A 20,262-nucleotide genomic window follows, 5' to 3' on the forward strand; every position below is an offset into this window, starting at 1 on the left:
CAATGCAGGGGACGCGGGTTCGTGCCCCGGTCCGGGAGGATCCCACATGCCACGGAGCCTGGGCGTCCGGAGCCTGTGCTCCACAACGGGAGAGGCCACAACAGTGAGAGGCCCGCGTACCGCAAAAAAAAAAAAAAAAAAAAAAAAAATCAATCTAGCCAAAACTACTCAAGACAAATACCTTAGAAGGAAGGATATTTGTTCTTGAATATCTTTCTAGTCTAGATCTCTTAAAATAAAGATGTTCTCTGTTGCTGGTCTTAGTTGTATACTGTATTTGTCATCTGGAGTAAGGCAGAGTCGCTCATATTTAGCTGGCTTACTTTGTAATGCATCATTATAAGTGACCAAAAGCATGGTACAGGAAGTTGTTTGTGTGTTTTTTCATTGCTTATGCAACTTCCAAGCAGAAAATGTTCTTGAGACCAGATGGTAAAGAACAGTCAATTGCAAGTTCTATTCTCCAGAGGTATTGATGTTTCATGTCTTCTTGAAGCCAGTTCAAATACATTTGTAAATTCGAGTCTTAACTTTTAGTAACCCTTTCTCTTCTGCTAGCCCCTATTTCAACTGACCAAGAATTGGGCTAGAATATTTGATTACAGGCTCTCTGCAGCCAGCTGTACCATGGAGTGGCAATGCCATGGCCACATAATTCAGCCAGGTAAAAGTTCATCACATGTGCTTTTGCACATATCTGGTCACTGAGTGACAATGAGAGCTGTGTGTTTATATTTGTGGTACCAAACCTCTGTTCAACTTGATCCTTTCCAAGAGTGCACTTTGTAAAGACAATTTAAAAAAAAAAATTGCCTGGTGTTTCTACTTGACGTGTAGGGTTTAGTTTTTCTCGTTTTTTGTTTTTTTTTTTTTTTAATCTACTCGGCAATTTGAGTTTGCTTGGAACACAGATGAGTTAAGAGAAAAAGCTGTTTAAAAAAAAAAGTCCCTAGTAAGTGAAAATGAAGATACTATATCTGAATGAATGTGAAAAGTTGTCCCCTTGTATATTTTTAAATCTTCCCAAACCATCCCCAGTTCTCAGCCAAATGCAACCTACCCAGATTGTCTTCAGGAAAGTAGCAATTCACAGAGCTTTGCAGTTACCCATATATCAAACTGCACTCTCTCTCCAGTCCCTGCTCACAGCTCCACCATTTTAGAATATGGTGAGATATGCCAGAGCCCTACCATCTGTTTAATGGGCTAATTATGTTTACCACATGCCTACTTCACAGGAATACCATGGGTGAGGTTGCCAAACATCATACAAATATATATGTTTGTATATATAGATATAAAAATATACACATAAATAAAATCATATACATGTATAACAGCATCCAGCATTCCTTAGCTTCATTCTATCTTTTACTATCAGAATGTATCATGGCCCATCACTTAAGCCCAGCTACGTACTGGCAGAGTTGATCATAATGCATGGTGTGGCCATCAGACTGAGGGAGACTGGAGGGAGATGAAATTCAGATTTTATACACACACCTCTGTCTTTGCCTTATTAATCTGTGCCCCATTTTCTTTCTATTAAAATCTTGATATTTTAGCTTCATAATTAGTTCAATCAAACTTCATGGTACTGTACATTGCGATATCCAGTGTGCTAACTCTTACTTTTAAGAAAGAATATCCTTTGCTTTATTAAAAAAAAAAAGTCCTTTCTGTACAAACTACAACTTTTCTTTACAAGGCTACAACTTTTTTTTTTTTTTTTTTTTTTTTGCGGTACGCGGGCCTCTCACTGTTGTGGTCTCTCCCGTTGTGGAGCACAGGCTCCGGACGCGCAGGCTCAGCGGCCACGGCTCACGGGCCCAGCCGCTCCGCGGCATGTGGGATCTTCCCGGACCGGGGCACGAACCCGTGTCCCCTGCATCGGCAGGCGGACTCTCAACCACTGCGCCACCAGGGAAGCCCACAAGGCTACAACTTTTAATTTTTGTACCACAGCTTCTATATTGGTCCTGTTCTTAAAGCTAGCATTTTTTTTTTTCCTTTTATGAGGACTCTGCAACTCTTTACAACCTTTTTCTCTGGTGTTCTCTGAGAACTTCTTAGATACGTGTTCTCAGTGACTCCAGTTATTACAAGGGCTAATTATCGATTGCTAGCCATGAAAATTATCACTGGGTCCCAAGTTGGGTCAACCTAAGTTGCTTCTTGGAAATGGGGCTTGAGCTAGGTGGGTCTTGAAGGATAGGGGGAATTTTGAGCAGTAAAGGGAGGCAAACAGAGGGCATCCTAGGTGAAGGGAGTCAAACCAGCAAAGGAACAGGACACAGATGGGAAAGAGCAAGTCATGAGTAAATGGACTGCCTAGGCAGGATATTATATAAGCTCCAGGTACTGGGTTTTCTTTGTGGCTCCTTTGTCTATATAAAGCTAGCTCTGCAAGCCTTGAACCTTCTTGGCTTCGAGGATGCAGAGTGGCCTGAGAAAGACTGGGAAAAATACCCACATCTGTACAACAGACTATAAACCCCATATGTAGCATTCTATATAATGAAAAAGAATAACAACATATGAAGCTATCATTGCTATAACATTTTATTTAGTCTTTTCTAAGATACGGAGGTTTTTTTTTTGTGACAAAACAATAAGTTTTTCATCTATGCGTTGGGTATATGAGTGGCCACTATACTAGTCTTTCTAGTACTTTTTTTTTAACATTTTTATTGGAGTATAATTGCTTTACAATGTTGTGTTAATTTCTGCTGTATAACAAACTGAATCATCTATATGCATACATATGTCCCCATATCCCCTCCCTCTTGCATCTCCCTCCTACCCTCCCTATCCCACCCCTCTAAGTGTTCACAAAGCACTGAGCTGATCTCCCTGTGCTATGCGGCTGCTTCCCACTAGCTAGCTATTTTACATTTGGTACTGTATATATGTCCATGCCACTCTCTCACTTCATCCCAACTTACCGTTCCCCCTCCCCGTGTCCTCAAGTCCATTCTCTACATCTGTGTCTTTATTCCTGTCCTGCCCTTAGGTTCTTCAGAACCTTTTTTTTTTTTTAGATTCCATATATATGTGTTAGCATACAGTATTTGTTTTTCTCTTTCTGACTTACTTCACTCTGTATAACAGACTCTAGGTCCATCCACCTCGCTACAAATAACTCAATTTCGTTTCTTTTTATGGCAGGAGTATTTTTTAAAGCTTTTTTCCCCTGAGTGTTAGAATGTTTTCTTATACTCCCTTAACTGAAGTAAATTATTCAAACAGGGCTGTTTTGTTTTATTTGTTTGTTTTTGTTTTTGCAGCTTTATGCTTACCAGGGATTTCATAAACAAGTTGGAAGAGAAAAAATAGTCGGGACATAAATATAGAAATAACCCAATCTGATAAGCTTGCATGAGCATGAGTGAGGGTCTGTGATGAGGATGAGAAGAATCTTCATCAGTGACGGAATGATTGTGTTTTTAATGTTAGGCGTGTAAGTCTGATTTGAGAAGAGACACGGATACGGAAAGAAAGAGAGTTATTCCACTATCATTTTATCATGTACACAAGGAAAAATGACTTGAAAGTTTACTATGTGACTTCTAGAACCTAGAAACCTAAAACTCAATGCAAACCACATAGACACAGATGAAGGGAAAGCCACCTGTTTACCAAAACAAGAGGAAGGGGGAATTACTTTTTTTACTTTAAACTCGTCAAATGCTACAACTGCAAAGAATCTTAAAGACCATCACATCCAACACTCCCATTTTAAATAGGTGAAAAGTGAGACTCAGGAGAAGTGTGATGATTTGTAATATCTACAGCAGTTGACAAACATGGCTGGGGACCCACATCGTCTGATCTACAGGCAGATGCCTTCCAGCCAAACACTGTCATTTCTTCAGTTTCTCTGCAGTCGTTTTGGAGAACTCTAACTTTGTCTTATCCTACCAGCCTTGCTTTGTGTCTCTTGATTATCAACAAGCTTCTTAATTAATTGCTTTGAAGTTTATTTTAAAATAATAAATTGCTGGATTCTTAGAAACGGTTCTAAAAATTAAGATGGGTTCTCAGAAGTATTCTGAGTATTCTACAAATACAGAGAAGCTCACTAGATAAATATAGATACCTCTTCATCAAAATCCTATCATTCCTATAAAAATGGCATGATCATATTATTAGATTTTTCAAGGTTTCTAGAGTTCTAGACCTTTGCTGGGAAGCATAAATAGGTCAGACCAGATCTGCTTAGGTATCCCCTCTGAATTGTCCCTGGATGTTCCTAAACTGAGGTGCCTTTGTAAGGAAGTCCTTCCCACTGCCATTAATATCACCAGCTCCTGCTCTCATCCGCATGGCCAGTTACTACATACTGATTGCCTATCAGGTTGAAAAAAGGCTGTACTTCGTGTTTTACTGATATTTCATTCAGTGTTAGAAGAGAAAGAACATGGTGAGAGTCTGGCGTAGCCCAGCTTCCTTCTGTGAATAGAGAGTCCATCACTGACATTAGGCATTCAATAAATGCTTATTGAAAGGGGGAAAAAGCATCCATCATGTTTCTTTTTCAAAACAATCTCTGGGTCATTTGAAAATATTACCTCTGAGCTTCTGATACAATGTCTTGTGGTTTGTTGCACCACATACGGTTATTATGATCTACTTGTCAGCTACAATCCAGAAATACTCTTACTGTTGCAGCGCAAAATAATATAATAATCCACTCTTACATTTTAAATGTGTCTGGCCCACCAAGTCCTAGCTCGAGTGCCAAACACACCGTTGTGAAGGAACTGGCTGACATAGTGCCCTGAAATGCCAGGTGAGTGTAATCTCTTCACACATGCATAGAAGAGCCTGGCTTTCGAGACCACGAAAAGGAGAAGAGGCAAATTATCTGCTCTTCCAGCAGCAGGAGTCATTCAACAATAGTAGTCAGAGGGAAAAGTCTTTTGTGAAAGAAACTGTGGTGTCTCGTGGCTGTTTTTATTAAAACATTTAGTTCACCAGCATACCAACTCAAAGAGCAATTTAATTCACAAAGTGAATGAAATAAGAGTCTAGCCCCGTCAGCTACATTCCACTGCTGTTATGTGGGGTGATTTAGTGGTCAAGATCCCTACTATTCTGCATTTGGATATTTGTGAGGAAAATCTAGAACTCATTTCCTTCAGAAACCATATCCACATGGCACGTAGCAAGTACTACTAGACAGCAGTAGTAGAGGCTTTGTTATCAACTCCTGCCAGGTTTGCAGGCTGGGATAACAGGACATTAGTCATTTTCCTTCCTCTTCCTCTCTCCTCTCTTCTTTTTTTTTTCTTTTTCTTTCTCTTCTTTCCTCCTTTTATTCAAAACTCTTTTGCTTATGGATGTAGGGAGTATTCCAAAAGGAAATAGGCAGAATAAATACTATTTTGAGGACAACATAACCATTTTGACTTATAACTATATCCATATGCCTTTCTGAATTCCTAAACAGCTGAAGAGCATAGCCCAGGTGCTGGTCCTTAAAGTAGGTGTGTCCTAGGGCATTCTTTGATTTGAACTAGCCGAGTCCACTGTTTCATGTTATTGAACAGTCAAAACAGAGAAGGAAGTTTTCCATCTGTGGTCCTAGCCCAAGTGAGTGACAGGATGTAGCCTCTCTCTGTAATTTTCCATGAAGTCCTCCCCTGGTCCAATTTCTATGATATCTAGAGCTACTGGGCTCCTGGGAATGCACACTCCAAAAACATAGCCTGCAGTGATTTTTCTTAGGATGGCCATGATGAGGCAGTGAGGAAATGGAGACATGCATGTTACAAATTTAGATTATTTTTTCCTCATACACTTTTTAACTTGCTATCTAGAGCCAGTTTTTCCTCAGTCAAATGGGTGGTTTAAAGAAAAACTTACATTCATAATTTTTGAGTCATTTTTTTCCAGCCTGTCCTTTTATTTTGCTTCTTGGTCATCACTTTAACGGGTGGTGGAGTGGGGATCATGTACAAAAGACCTCATCTTGTCTTACAAGGCAGAGATTATGCTCATGGGGGAAATACAGGTCTTCAGATACAAGGTTCTCCCTCCCAAAGAAAGTGGCTCAGATAACAGTACCCAACAAAGTATAGCCTGACAAGTGGGACATTGCAGCCATGTTTTCAGTGTTTTCACTCTCTAGAATATTATGCAATGACTGTAGCCAAGAACCTTTGAAATATCTCTATCTGGTCACACAAAAAGGAGAGAAGAAAAAGTCCTTGGAAAATTAAACCTATCTGGTGCAAGCTAGTTGCAGATCTGGTGAAACTTCTACCTTCTTCCTATCCCCTGCACACCCTCCCATCGCTGGAGATTGGGGGTTTTATACAGTAATAGGATGCTAGAAAAGGTGTCTGTCTGGCGTGTTTGGATTCCTTGCTGTTTCAAATACTTTGAAGAAGAATGCTTGATTCCTGCAGTTTATAAAACTAGTTTAGTTAAACATGTTGGCCATCAGGCCCTGTGATGCATGATTATTCAATATGTTTTAAAATTGCCCCAAAAGTCAGTCGTGCTGTCCCCTTTCTCCCTCTGCTGCCTGTCTCACTTTACTGTGAGGCACTGGAAGTAGTGTGTGCGTGTATGTCTGGGAGAAGACAGACTCCCTACCTGTAAATGGCTTGCTATTATTAGACTTGCAGTTACCAGGGGTTATATAAGACAATTGAAGCTCTGTTTTTTAACAGAGACATGATTCATGCTGCTTGTAGTAACAGTAACCACCTCCAAACGAGACAGAAACCAGACGCAGACAAAGGCTGGAGAAATCAATGCCGACTCAGTACAGCCACTCTGCTGATACCCTCTGCCTTTCAATCAGAGCACTTAGGTTATCAGGAGAGGAGGCTCCCGCTCTTTCTGGGTCTGTTCTGTCTCCTGGGACTACCAGGCGAAATCATGTGGGCTGGAGCTGTGTACAAGAGAAAACTGGGCCTCGGGAGCAGGAATGTCTGACCTCCCTCCCCAGCTTCCTGTACATCACTCCCCAGGGTCTCCCCCGTGTTTCAGACACACCTGGAGGAACAGTGCTTGTTACCTGCACTGTGGCTCAGAATTCTCTGTGGCTTCTACTCAGCAAAGTTGGAACTTGAGTGTTTGGCTCAGCCATTCAAGTAACTTTGCTCCAGTGACACTGCAGCACGCTGGAAGGGGAGAGGATGGAGTGAGATTTGAGCTGCTGCCAGTGCATTAGTACAGCTTCTCCTCAAACCTGAATGGAAGTGGACTGGCTGTGTTTGTAGACACACATGGGGCCCTTTCCTAATTCCTCCAGTAGCTGTTCTTTGAGACTACACTGATTCAATACTTCACAGAATGCAAAGCATTTCCACATACATCAGCTTATTTTAGCCTCACAACTTTGGGAGATAGGCCAAGCACATTATTAATCAATACGATTTTACAGGTGAGAGGTTTTATGGCTGGAAGGTAATTATGTCATTCATTGTTTCCTTGCTTATGATTTTATAAGACTCAGAAAAGTTAGTGACTTGACCATGATCACACAACTAGTACTTATCAGATCCAAGAAGACAAGGTAGTTCTTCTGATTCTCCATCTAGTACTCTGCTTCTCGGATTTGCTACAAAGCTTGTTGGCAGCCATGGCATTTGGGGGATAAAAAAGGATTTTCTGCTGAAAACCATGGTTTTTAGATTTAAGCTCTTCTGCTCATTAGCTGGGCAACTTAAACCTCCCTCCCCCACCCCAGACTTATCTGTGCAACTCGTGGTGGGGAGAACTCACTTTTAAAGAGTGGCCATGAAAGTACCACGTAAGCTCTGATGGGTCTAAATCAGTGCAAAGATTGCCAGTAGTATCCCCCCATCTCCACCACGTGTGACATCAGAAGAGAGATGCAGAGACCTCAAATTTCACCAAGAACATAAAAGTAAACTATTTTTACAAAAAAAAGAAGAAATTAAGATACTTTACTGCAGAAACTGCCCATGGCTCTCAGAAAGCAACAGCCTTGACCCAGTGGCCTGTGACACATTCAGAAGTCAGGCTACCCTTCATTTTTACTCTCAAGTGTGTAAATTGTTCAGAAAGCAACTCTAAACAAGGACATGACAGAAAATTAGCTAAGCCATTTAGCTTCACCCACCCAATAATCTCCCACAATAAAAATTCCAGTTTTAAAAATGCGTATTATTGATTACTACTGATAATAAATAATACATTGTTAGGAATTTTAACTAAGGACCAACACAGAATTTTCTATTATAGCATTTTTACCATTATCCTACTATTTTCATACATTATATAATACAATATATACCTATTTTGAAGCAAGCCTAAGTAAACATTTTAACTTATAAATAGTTTTCAATTAAATCTTTGGTTTGTATACCACTTTTTATCCAGGAAGATAGCAAAATACTTCACAAGCTATACTTTAATGAAATTCATTTTCTCCTCTACCAAAATGTGAAAATCATATGTTGCTACAGTTTTAAGAAAGGAAGCTATACTCTGTTTCTCTCATAATCAAACTCCCTGACTGGGCATCAAGAGACCAAATGTTTAGTCCTAGCCTCACTACAAACTCACTATCAGGGAATCCATTAAGTCCTAACTTCAGAATACATTTTATCTGAAAAACTCAAAGTCCCTTAATATCTGGTTATTGCACACTCGCCTGAGACTTAAAATCTGCTCAGTGGTCTATGTGGTGTGGCAGAAAAAGAGCTTTACAAGAATGATGGAATTCATTGTTTGGGGGTAGCATGTTGTGCTAGCAGCAGCCAAGCTGTCTTAACTTCGTCAATGCAACGTGTCTCCAGATTGACCCAAAGAGATAGAGGCTGGAAGATGCCTGGAAGGCAGGAGCACGTTCAGTCCTTTGACATCCTGCAGGTGGTTGCTACCCTGCAGAATGGCATATTCTGTGTCCCAGGCATGGTGGTAAGCAGTGGATCCTCGCACAAGACTGACTTCCTTGTGCAGGAAAAGAGGCTTTCCTTTATGATTCAGGTACACGATTTAATGATCATGAATGATGATTTCCTCATTGGTAGAGAGGCATTTGTTCCACTGGTTCCTTTCATGGGTCCTCTGATGGTCCTAGATTCTTTTAGTCTTCTCTCCATTTGGAGTCAACTAATGCAAGGTCTCATCTTCACCTAAGAACAGAGCTGCCTTTGCTCTTCTAGATCTAGCCTTCATCTCCCCAAAGCATACATGTTACCGTTTGTGGAGGTGATGATGGTAATACTGGATGGTATTTCTTCCCCACAAGGCGGTGGTACATTCACCTGGGCCTTTAGCATATTAAACTGACCCCGTAGTTACAGAAATCAAGTTTTGACCTAACATGCCCCAGTGTTAACTATTTCTGCTCACGACCTCTAATAATATGATTATAACCCCCTAGTATTGCACAAAGGGCCACCCTAGGTGCTGGAGTTTTTATAATGTGTAAACCAAGGTCTATGTCCTAGAGAATTTACATTCTTACCAGTGATAGAGGACACAGGGGTTAAACTACAACCATTTATCTAAGTGTTAAATGAGTAGCAGAGGTCGGCATGGGCTGAGACAGTTTTCATAACAGATACATGATTGATACAGGCCTTGAAAGAAAGGAAAGGCCTAGATAACAAAAAGGTCATAGAGGCATTCCAAGCAGCCACAATGGTATGTTCAGAGGCTCAGAGACACGAACGTGCTTAGTCTTTCTGACATTCTGTAAGTTAACCAGTTTAGACCAAATGGAGTATTGATGGAAAGGAAATCTGAGAGGGCTTATTTGATACAGATTCAGTGGACTAACATACCCAAGCTAAAGAGTTTAGAGCCAGGGAAAATCCATTAAAGCATCTTCTCTAAGCATATTCTGAAGTTAATAAATGTGCCAGTAGAAAGATGGGGGAGTGGGGGATGGTTCTGTAATCCAGTAAGTTTGGACAATGCTGGGGTCTTCAACACCTTTAATATCCTTATGGGCATTATGAGTTTGTAAGAGAGACATATAGTATTCTGTGTTTCCTGTATTTGTTTGACCAACGAACTTTTTTTGAGGTTCATCTTGAGGTTCTAGTGTTCTATAAAACTCACTTTGAGATATACCAGCTGTAAAGATTTTGAAGGGCAGGAGTAGATGACAGGGCAAAACACTATACTGTTACAATTAATTTAGTACTGTTATGAAGTACTAATAGTACTACTATTTTTTTCTGTCTTCAAGTACAGAAAAAAAAAAAAAGATATCACTGATGGAACCAAAGGGAAAGATAGAGATCAGAAGTAGAGAGGATAAACTCCAAGATAGGAGGAGAATGTAGGAAAAGGTGAAGATATATCTTGAGGAAACAAAATGATAAAACTTCAGAGATATTGGAGAAGGAGATGAGAGCCAGCCAGTGAGCTTACCACACTGGATGCTCTAGATCCTCTTACTAATGTAGGAGGCAAGGTCATCAACTGAAAAAGAGAATGAAGAATGAGACTTGATAAAGTAAAGCGTATGAAGAAAAGCTACTGTAGGCTTGTACTCAGAAACAACACTGAGCAAGGAGTACGGGTACAGATGGCATGCATGTGCAGGGTTTCGTACTGAGAGTGGGAGGGAATGGTGAGTGGTGATATGGATTCATAACTGAATAACGTAAGAAGACGCCCTGTACATAGAAGGCCAGGGGAGCAAGGAAATCCGGAGAGTTGTTGAGAATAGTGCTGAAATGGTTGATCACGGGGTAAGGTCAGACTGGACAAACATCCGGTGAAGCCAGCAGGAGCCTACTAATGGACCAGGTGAAAAGAGTAGGTTCCTTAGGCATTAAGGAAGGGGAATTCTCAAGCTGGGGTTAGAACACTTGAGGTCAAATGTGAGGCCTCAAAAGAGTAATTTGGAATGAGAACGAGGGCTAAGAAATAGCTGAAAAATGTGATGATAAAGGTCTGTCGAAAGGTAATGGGTTTTAGGTTGACATATTAATGAAAGTAGGGAGGGAAAACATAAATCAAGCATAGAAGGTTTTGGAAAAGTTTTAAAAAAGATTGAAGAAGGCATTAGTGGACAATGATGGAGAATCTAATACCATAAGCCTATGACGAGGACCTCAAATAAACCACAGTGAAATGAAGGCAGGAGATCAGTTGTTCAGTGATCACAGCTTGGTGTAGGTTAAGCCCCAAAGCATTGTGGTTAAAACCTGGCCCTAGAGCCCTGCTTTGTTACCCTCTAGGTTCGTGATCTATGGCAAAAAAAAAACTTCACCTTTCCTAAACATCAGCTTCCTCATCTATAAAATCAGAATATAATTCCCATCTCTGAAGAGTGAGTGTAAGAGATAAAGTTAAATAATGTATAAAAAGTGCCAAGCACAAGACTTGCTACACAGTGAGCATTTAATACGGGGAGCCAGATTACTATGGAGGTGATGAAAGCGGGAAGAGGGAAGTGACTTTCGTTTTGGAGACAGTGACAATGTGTTCTTCTGGCTAATGCCATTTTGATGTTTCTCCATTTAGCCACAAATGTGATGATTAGTCCAGAAAACATACTCAGTGCGAGGCGCAAAGTATAGATAACTCTGATATAACACCAAATAACATGCTGCACCCTAAATTGTTCTCACGTTGGAATCCTCATTACGGAGGTTAAAGTGACCTTATGACCAGGTCCTGCGGCAGCCTTCTTGGACCGGAAGATTCCAGTATCAAATGACTTAGAGAAGGGGTTTCCATCACCAGGTATTCATTAAAACCAGAAAAAGTATCATCATATGTATAAACACCTATATATGTGTATATATGCATATGTATGTGTGTATGTATATATCTATATCTATATATCTATCTCTCACCTGGTCCCAAAGATCTTTTATTTTAAAAACAAAAATCAACTGTACCTGACAACACTAAGGCTCCTGGGATGTGCAACTCTTACTAACAGAGTTTATTAATTGTCAAAGAGGAATCAAGATCCCTGTAGAGAAAATTAACATAGATTTAAAGGGACAAACAGTGAGTGGGACCTTCTATTGGCAGGGCTATCCCAGGGGTCCTCAGGCCACCAGAGGTACTTCTTCTGGACATGGGTATTAACTAGTGATTAATTAAGGAGCTAAAATTTTTTTAAGTAAAACATTTCTTGTAGCATCAAAAAGCTGAAGATGGGGCCCCTGATTAGTTTTGCTGGCCATGATTGGCGCCTTATTCATTAAATGGTTTTCTCATCAGTTTCCAGGGAGGTGGGTTTGGTAATATAGACTTAGGAATTTGTTTCAGGTAATTAGTTAAAAAGTTAAAAGTCAAACAGATTTCTTTAACAGGTTTAGTGGTTTAACAGGTTGATGAGCTACTTAATTCCCACATCTTTCTTCTCAGGGGACTATTAGAGTTTTAAAGGACTTTTAAAATCATAAAATTCACCTCCTTTTCTTACAGATGAAAAAGCTGAGCCACCTAGTGGTTAAATGACTCATCCAAGGTCATGCAGCTAGTTCTATGATTTTGCTCTTTCTTTCCTTACTCTCACTTCTTTTTAACGCTCTCCTTTTCTCTTTCACCAACAATCTCTGCACTCACAACCATCTCTCTGTTGATTATTTCTTGCATTTATCCTTGCTTTATGAAATTTCCTGTGCCTCAAATTATGAGCTAGTGGGTCTTTGCCAATTAGTAACCCCTCACCACTAATTCATCACTACATTTGGGGTGAAAAAGGAGGGAAGTGAACAATTTTAAATTTACTGTGATCTTTGAGACAGCTTTCTCTACACCTGGGAATCGCTGTTAGACAATTAAGGTTAGTAAAGCTCATTGAATTTCTCAGAGGAAAGGTGTTATTTGAATTATTACCAGATACTATTGTTAAAAATAACAATAATGTAAAAAAATAGGAACTTCATATGTTAGAGACATTATCATTTTAATTTCCAGTTGTGGGATCCAGAAATGATTTTTTTTCATGATGTGCTCTGTGCCAGAAACTCCTTGAATTATGTCTAATGCCTGATGACCTGACAAACTGGCCCAATCAGAAGTCAGGCATGCCATGTGAGCTGTTAGCCAAGTTTTTCAGCTTGAACTGCTCCTTTGAAAACAACCCTCAGTAGGAAGGTGAGTGTCAGACATAGGACCTGTGGTACCGGATCAGTGTCATCAGCATTACCTGGGAGCTTGTTAGAAATGTAGAATCACAGACTCCATCCCCAGGCACGCTGAATCAGAAATCTTGGGTGATTTGTTTGTTCATTAGAGTTTGAGAAAACCAGTACAAGGCATCCTCATCTTCAAATAGAAAGATGCTAGGAAGGAGTTATACTTATTGATAGTTTCTGAAAGAGTTCCTTCACCTGAGGTCTGTACTCCCAGTTCTTTCAGTGACTCTCAATTATTATGGAAATAACATAAACCTGTTTCTTGTGCTGAACTCACAGTGGGAACTAGAAATGTGTCCATACTGTGTTGGAGCAGTTGTTGTGTAGTAAAAAAAAAAAAGCACAGATTTATAGTCAGAAAGATCTGGGTTTGAATTCTGGCCTCACTATCCACAGCTTTCTAATCTTGGAGTGGTTTATTAAGCACTCTGAGTCTCACTTTTCCACATCTGTAAAATGGGTATACTAACACCTGCAGCACGACATTGCTGTGAGGATTAAATAAGAATGAACTCACACATAAAAATTCCTCATGCAGTCCCTAACAACATTTAGACATCTAACAAATTATTGTTACTATTATCTTTTTTGTAAGCCTTTGTCAGAGAAGCCCCATCTGTCATTTTAGAATGATTTGGTGTGATTTCCAAAGGGGAATGGCCATACTGAAATGAGATCTCCGCAGAAAGTTCCTCGCAGCAATCTGTGGCAGTGTGTTACATAACAGCTCTGCTCTCTAAGGGCTTCCGAGACAGATCTGCAGAGCTGTCAACAATACAGCAGTCTGGAATGGAAATGACCCACTGTCTCTTCTGCCTCTGGCACCATTCAGAACCTTGCCAGCTGGGCTCCCAGGGCAGAGTCTTTATTACAGTGATGATGTAAGTGGCAGAGAGAATAGCTGGATTTCCAGATTCTGGGAAAAATGTATGACCCCAGCAGCCTTTTACCTTTTGATTTAAAAACTGGATATGGACGCCATTGAAAAAGGATAAATATGAAACCTCTTAAAGTCATTTTCACTGAGTCTTTTTTAGAGTATAACTACTCTTTAAGTAATGAAATATGACACACCATGCAATAGTTCTAATTAAAAACCCTTGGGTGTGTGCTAAGGCAAGAGGGAAATAAGAAGAAGGAGAGAGGCGACAATTTGCCCAAAAGTGAAAGGAAAATCATAGCAAGAGGATGTGGAGCTGAGAAAGAGGAGTGTGATTAAAGGACAGAAAGATTATGTCTCCATTTAATTATAAAATGCACAATTTAAATCGAATGTTAGACCTACTTAAAATGTACACTTATGTAATTACACAATGGGTGTGTATGCTTCCAGGTGATTTTTCACTGCAATGTACTAGACATATCGAACAGTGATTTCCTTTATCATTTTAATGTAGTTGCCAAGGGAAGAAAAGAGAAGGAAGCCCTGTCTGGTGAAGGGTTGATAACTGTCCAGCCATGTGATGGTTTAGTAAGAAATATGAGGAACTCTTGGGCTTCCCTGGTGGCGCAGCGGTTGAGAGTCCTCCTGCCGATGCAGGGGACACGGGTTCGAGCCCTGGTCTGGGAAGATCCCACATGCCGCGGAGCAACTAGGCCCATGAGCCACAACTACTGAGCCTGCACGTCTGGAGCCCATGCTCCGCGACGGGAGAGGCCACAACAGTGAGAGGCCCGTGCACGCGATGAAGAGTGGCCTCCGCTTGCTGTAACTAGAGAAATCTCTCACACAGAAACGAAGATCCAACACAGCCAAAAATAAATAATAATTAAAAATTATTATCTGCTTATAAAAAAAAAAGAACTATGAGGAACTCTTGAGCCCAATTTGCTGTCTACGTGGGTGTTACTATTTAATGGATCTCTCAATGCATAGCATGGCTCCACCATACTGGCCAAAGAGAATATAATGACCAGTACCACGTTTCTCCTCTGGTGAGTAACAGTGAGTAAGGTGCTCACCTGGGGGAGACAGGTGAAGTCTTGCAGGGCCGGAGGCTAGCATTTAAGAGCTGAGCTTTTCTGGACAAGTAAAATCTACTGAGATCCCCTGCAAAAGTCTGTTTTCCTCACCTAGGTAAACACTGTTGTCCCCACAACGTGTTTTGTTGGGCTTTACATCTTCAGGAGAAAGAAAATGATTCTGTTTGAGAATGAGGCTAGAGAGGAGATTAAACAATTAATGTTTCATCTACCGCAAGAGAAGAACAAGGGACGAAAATTAGAACAGACCTGGGAGCAGTCATCTACCCTTTTCTACGAGTAGATTGGTGATATAATGAAAAGAAAATAAGTAAAAATTTAAACAAGCCTATAGGATAAATACTGGACAAAGAGTGGTGGAAAAAGATTTATTGGTGTGGTATAATAGCAAGATTGCCAATAGCCTATGTTCCTATAAGATGAATTTAACCATAGAATTACCACAGCATGTTCTCACCAAGAACTTCAGCTGAACCCACTGCTTTTCCAAAGCAAGAGAAATTTCTTCCTTCTGCTTTTTCACCCTGAGTTGAATCACCCCAGTGGTATTTGCAGTATTGTCACAATTGTTTCTGCTGGTAATGCTAAAAAGTTTGCTTCCTTGTTCTTTAAATCCACCCTCATTTTTTAAACATCAGTTAACTACAAAAGGACATTTATTAGTTTGATTTATTGAAGTGAATAAGTGAAACAAAGTTTTTCTTTTTGTGGAACCCAGTGTATCCTTGCAGGCTATGCACCCAACCCCTCACTCTCTTTGGTCTGGTCACTGCTGATGGTCTGCTGGGTCTGTTGGTGCCAAGCAACACCGGTAGATATTCAGAGATTAGTGACCTTTTCTATCAATTGTCGTTGCTCAGCTGCTAGTAAGGATGTGGCCTTGAGCAAGTCAGTTCCCTTGATGTCCTCATCTGAAAAAAGAGGGGTTGGAGTAGATGAGTTTTAAGGTCTTTCCAGTTCAATCTCAGCTTCCATGACTCTAAGCAAGCATCTTTATTGCTTTTATTTTCTTTAATAAGCTTTTTATTTTAGAACCTTTTTAACTTTTTACTTTATATTGGAGTATTGTTTATTAACAATGTTGTGAAAGTTTCGGGTGTACAGGAAAGTGATTCAGTTATACGTATACATGTATCCTTTTTCAAATTCTTTTCCCATTTAAGTTGTTACATAACATTGAGCAGAGTTCCCTGTGCTGTACAGTAGGTCCTTGTTGGTTATCTGTTTTAAATATAGCAGTGTGTACATGTCAATCCCAAACTCCCTAACTATCCCTCCCTCCCCACCCTTCTCCCCTGGTAACCGTAAGTTAGTTCTCTAAGTCTATTTTGTACATAAGTTTATTTGTATCATTTCTTTTTAGATTCCACATACAAGCGATATCATACATTTCTCTTTCTCTGTCTGACTTACTTCACTCAGTATGACAATCTCTAGGTCCATCCGTGTTGCTGCAAATGACATTATTTCATTCCTTTTAATGGCTGAGTAGTATTCCATTGTATATATGTACCACATCTTCTTTATCCATTCCTCTGTTGATGGATATTTAGGTTGCTTCCATGTCTTGGCTATTGTAAACAGTGCTGCAATGAACTGTATCCTTTCGGACCATGTTTTTCTCTGGATATATGCCCAGGAGTGGGATTGCTAGATCATATGGTAGCTCTATTTTTAGTTTTTTAAGGAACCTCCATACTGTTCTCTATAGTGGCTGTACCAATTTACATTCCCACCAACAGTGTATGAGGGTTCCCTTCGCTCCACACCCTCTCCAGAATTTATTGTTTGTGGATTTTTTGATGATAGTCATTTTGACTGGTGTGAGGTGATATCTCATTGTAGTTTTGACTTGCATTTCTCTAATAATTAGTGATGTTGAACATCTTTTCAGGTGCCTCTGGTCTATCTGTATGTCTCCTTTGGAGAAATGTCTGTTTAGGTCTTCTGCCCATTTTTTGATTGGGTTGTTTGTTTTGATGATATTAAGCCTCATGAGCTGTTTGTAAATTTGGGGGACTAATCTCTTGTCAGTCACATCATTTGCAAATATTTTCTCCCAATCTGTGGGTTGTGTTTTCATTTTGTTTATGGAAAGACCTTAAAGCTCATCTACCCCAACCCCTCATTTTACAGGGGGATTTCCTTTGCTGTGCAAAAGCTTTTGAGTTTAATTAGGTCCCATTTGTTTATTTTTGTTTTTATTTCCATTACTCTGGGAGATGGATCAAAAAAAAAATATTGCTGTGATTTATGTCAGAGAATGTTCTGCCTGTGTTTTCCTCTAAGAGTTTTATAGTGTCCGGTCTCACATTTAGGTCTTTAATCCATTTTGAGCTTATTTTTGTGTATGTTATTAAAGAATGTTCTAATTTCACTTTTTTACATGTAGCTGTCCAGTTTTCCCAGCACCATTTATTGAAGAGACTATCTTTCCCCTATTGTACAGTCTTGCCTCCTTTATCATAGATTAATTGACTATAGGCATGTGGGTTTATTTCTGGGCTTTCTGTCCTGTTCTATTGACCTATATTTCTATTTTTATATCATTACCATACTGTTTTGATGACTATAGCTTTGTAGTATAGTCTGAAGTCAGGGAGCCTGATTCCTCCAGCTCCATTTTTCTTTCTCAAAATTGCTTTGGCTATTTGTGGTCTGAATCAGCAGACATCAGCTAAGCACTAACCTGTGTGCAAGGCATTGCACACTATGGGTACAAAGTAAAAATGGCCTCTGCCTTCAAGAAGCTTGGTGGGGGGAGACAAATTACACAAATAATTATTAGAGTCCATAGAACGTGGGAAGGGAGTGGTGCAAAAAGTGCTTAAGGATTTGAGAAGGGCACTTTCCTTCGGAAAATGTCTCATAAGCAAGGTGGTGTTTGGATGACCCCTAAAGAAGCTCTATGTAGACATTGGGAAAGGGGAGGAAAGACCATGACCATGGTGGAACAAGTGGGACTTCTGCAGTATAGAATGCACTGTAGAAAAAAAGAGTAAGAAATTAGATTGGGGCTATATTGTAGGAGCCTAGAATGCCAAGCTGAGAAGTTTGCATTTAATCCAGTAAGCAAAGAGCAAAGGAGTAATGTGTTTAGAATGGTACTTTAGAACAGTAGATGTAGTGTTGTTGTGAAGGATGGACTAGAGCTAAAGAGGATCTGAGGGAAGGGAAGCCGGTTAGGAGGCACTCACAGAAGTCTAGGCAACAGGTGATAAAAGGATAAATAGGTGTTGGGATAAAAAGTGAGTGTTGATTCACAGCCTGAGTAAAAACCACAGGAGTTGGCAGCTGATTGGATATGGGAAAGGAGGAACTAAAGAAGACTCCTCAATTGTAGTCACAAGTAACTGGACAAAGATGGTACCAGTAGCAGGAAATGGGAAGGCTGGAGAAGCAACATATTCTGAGGGAAGGGCAAATGAATTCTGCTGGAAACTTTCTGAATTAGAAGTGCCTGTGCAGTGTGTGATGGAGATATGAGCTTCTCAGAGTTAGAGGCCCCATCTTATTCATCTTTTCTAGGTGCCTAATAGAGTCTGTGTAAACAGTGAATGAATGGACAAACAAGCAAATGAATCAATGAACCGATAGCCAGCAGTTATTTAGAACGCAGGTCTGGAGCTCTGTAGACAAGCGAGAACTAAAGATAGCCAAGTGGGTGTTCTCTATGGAGAAGTGACTGTTGAGGCCACGGAGGGTGGCTGTGTAGGCAAAGCTTGAGGAGAGAGAGAATCTTGAGGCCTGTCTGCATTTAGGAAACAGGAGAGAGAAGGCAGGCCAGTGGAAGAGGCAGAAGAGAACTGAGAGCGGGAAGTCAGGATGATGCAGCGTCCCAATGAGAAGGGAGGAGAATTTCCAGAATAAAGTGGTCATCAGGGCGCAGTGTGGCCAAAGGGGAAAGTCCTGGGAAAAGACCTCTGGACCCGAGGCTCTGAGACAGACAAGGGTCCATCCTGTAGCCCCTGAGGCTGAACTCCTCGGGGTTAGAGGATATGGCAGAAAACAGAGGCTGTAGTGAAGGGTGGAGAGAAGGCAAGAGCTCAGAAACATGGCCAGGTCAGTGGGCGTTTTTAAGATAGGCAAGAATCTCAGAGCAGCAATGAGAGAGAGATTGCGGTGGAATGAACACTGGAAGAAGAGTCCGCTGTGGCCAGGCTTCCCCTACCCTCACCCTCCACCTCAACTCCAACTCAGGATCACAATATCAGCTCCACACTGGCGGGTGCTGTTAACAGCTTCACACCAGACAGGCAGTCAGGTGGAAACACTGAAAATGGGGCCTGGACAACGCCCTCTCCATCTCCCTCCCCTGACTCACTGTTCTCTGGTGCAAAGTGCAGGACCCGACACTCAAGCAAGTCCCACGGTTCTGGCTCTATAGCATGAGCGATCAGCATCACCTCTTCATTTAACAGCCTTATCTTTGTTTGTTCCTTGTCTGATCCAGATGCAGCCGCTCTCTGCTCCCTGCCCCAATGAACATCTGCACTAGGCCCAAGCCTTGGAGTGATTTACCTGAAGAGTGACACCATTTATTTGAAAACTACTGTGAGTACATTATGCCTCCAATGAATGGCTTCTTAGTTCACTTTGTTTAATTTTTTTAAAAAACTCACACAATTGTAAGAGCAGATGAAATTTTAGATGGCTTCATCTCTTGGATGCGGCAAGGTAACCAGACTCAGTCCTGAAGTGCCTGCATTGGTTCTCCGCTTCCAGCCTGCAGTGCGCACCCTGGGTAGCATCGCGCCTGCCTCGCTGGGTGGCTGTGCTGAGCTGCATCTGAGCGCACCTTGCAGGGACCGGTGCTGTTCTGCTTGGTCATCTGCGCCTCTGCCTGAAGCGGTGGCAGCTCCAGCCCTATCTGTTTGCTTCTCATCACCCTTCTTTGCCATTCTGTTGAATTTCACTGCAGCTTGTCATTTCACGCCACGCTGGACACATCCGAGAGCCAGCTTTCCGTGCCTGTGTCCACCTGTGATGTAGCTGCATCTCTGTGTCCCATGCTGTGGTCTCCTTGTTATTCAAGGGGGCCAACACCCACCCTTGCAGCTGCGGGCTTCTTCAGCCACATCTCAAACCATTGTGCCCAGGTCAGCTCTGCCCTCTGGATGCATAGCTCTGAGTACTTGATTTAGTTCCCTCCACATCAGACATTTACGTAGGAGAA

General features: G+C 41.0%; 1 protein-coding gene across 2 annotated transcripts in view; it reads left to right on the forward strand.

Annotated features, from left to right (window-relative positions):
• The window catches only part of ZBTB20 (zinc finger and BTB domain containing 20), a 165,979-nt gene that overhangs the window by 96,961 nt on the left and 48,756 nt on the right, over positions 1-20,262 (forward strand). For both annotated transcript variants that reach the window (XM_024735374.1, XM_024735375.1), the window contains exon 2: positions 19,540-19,640. The gene's annotated coding sequence lies outside the window, so the exon portion shown is untranslated. The remainder of the gene's footprint in view (positions 1-19,539; positions 19,641-20,262) is intronic.

The sequence above is a fragment of the Neophocaena asiaeorientalis genome, unplaced genomic scaffold (genome assembly GCF_003031525.2).
Source record: "Neophocaena asiaeorientalis asiaeorientalis breed wild unplaced genomic scaffold, Neophocaena_asiaeorientalis_V1.1 scaffold136, whole genome shotgun sequence".
NCBI lineage: Eukaryota > Metazoa > Chordata > Mammalia > Artiodactyla > Phocoenidae > Neophocaena > Neophocaena asiaeorientalis.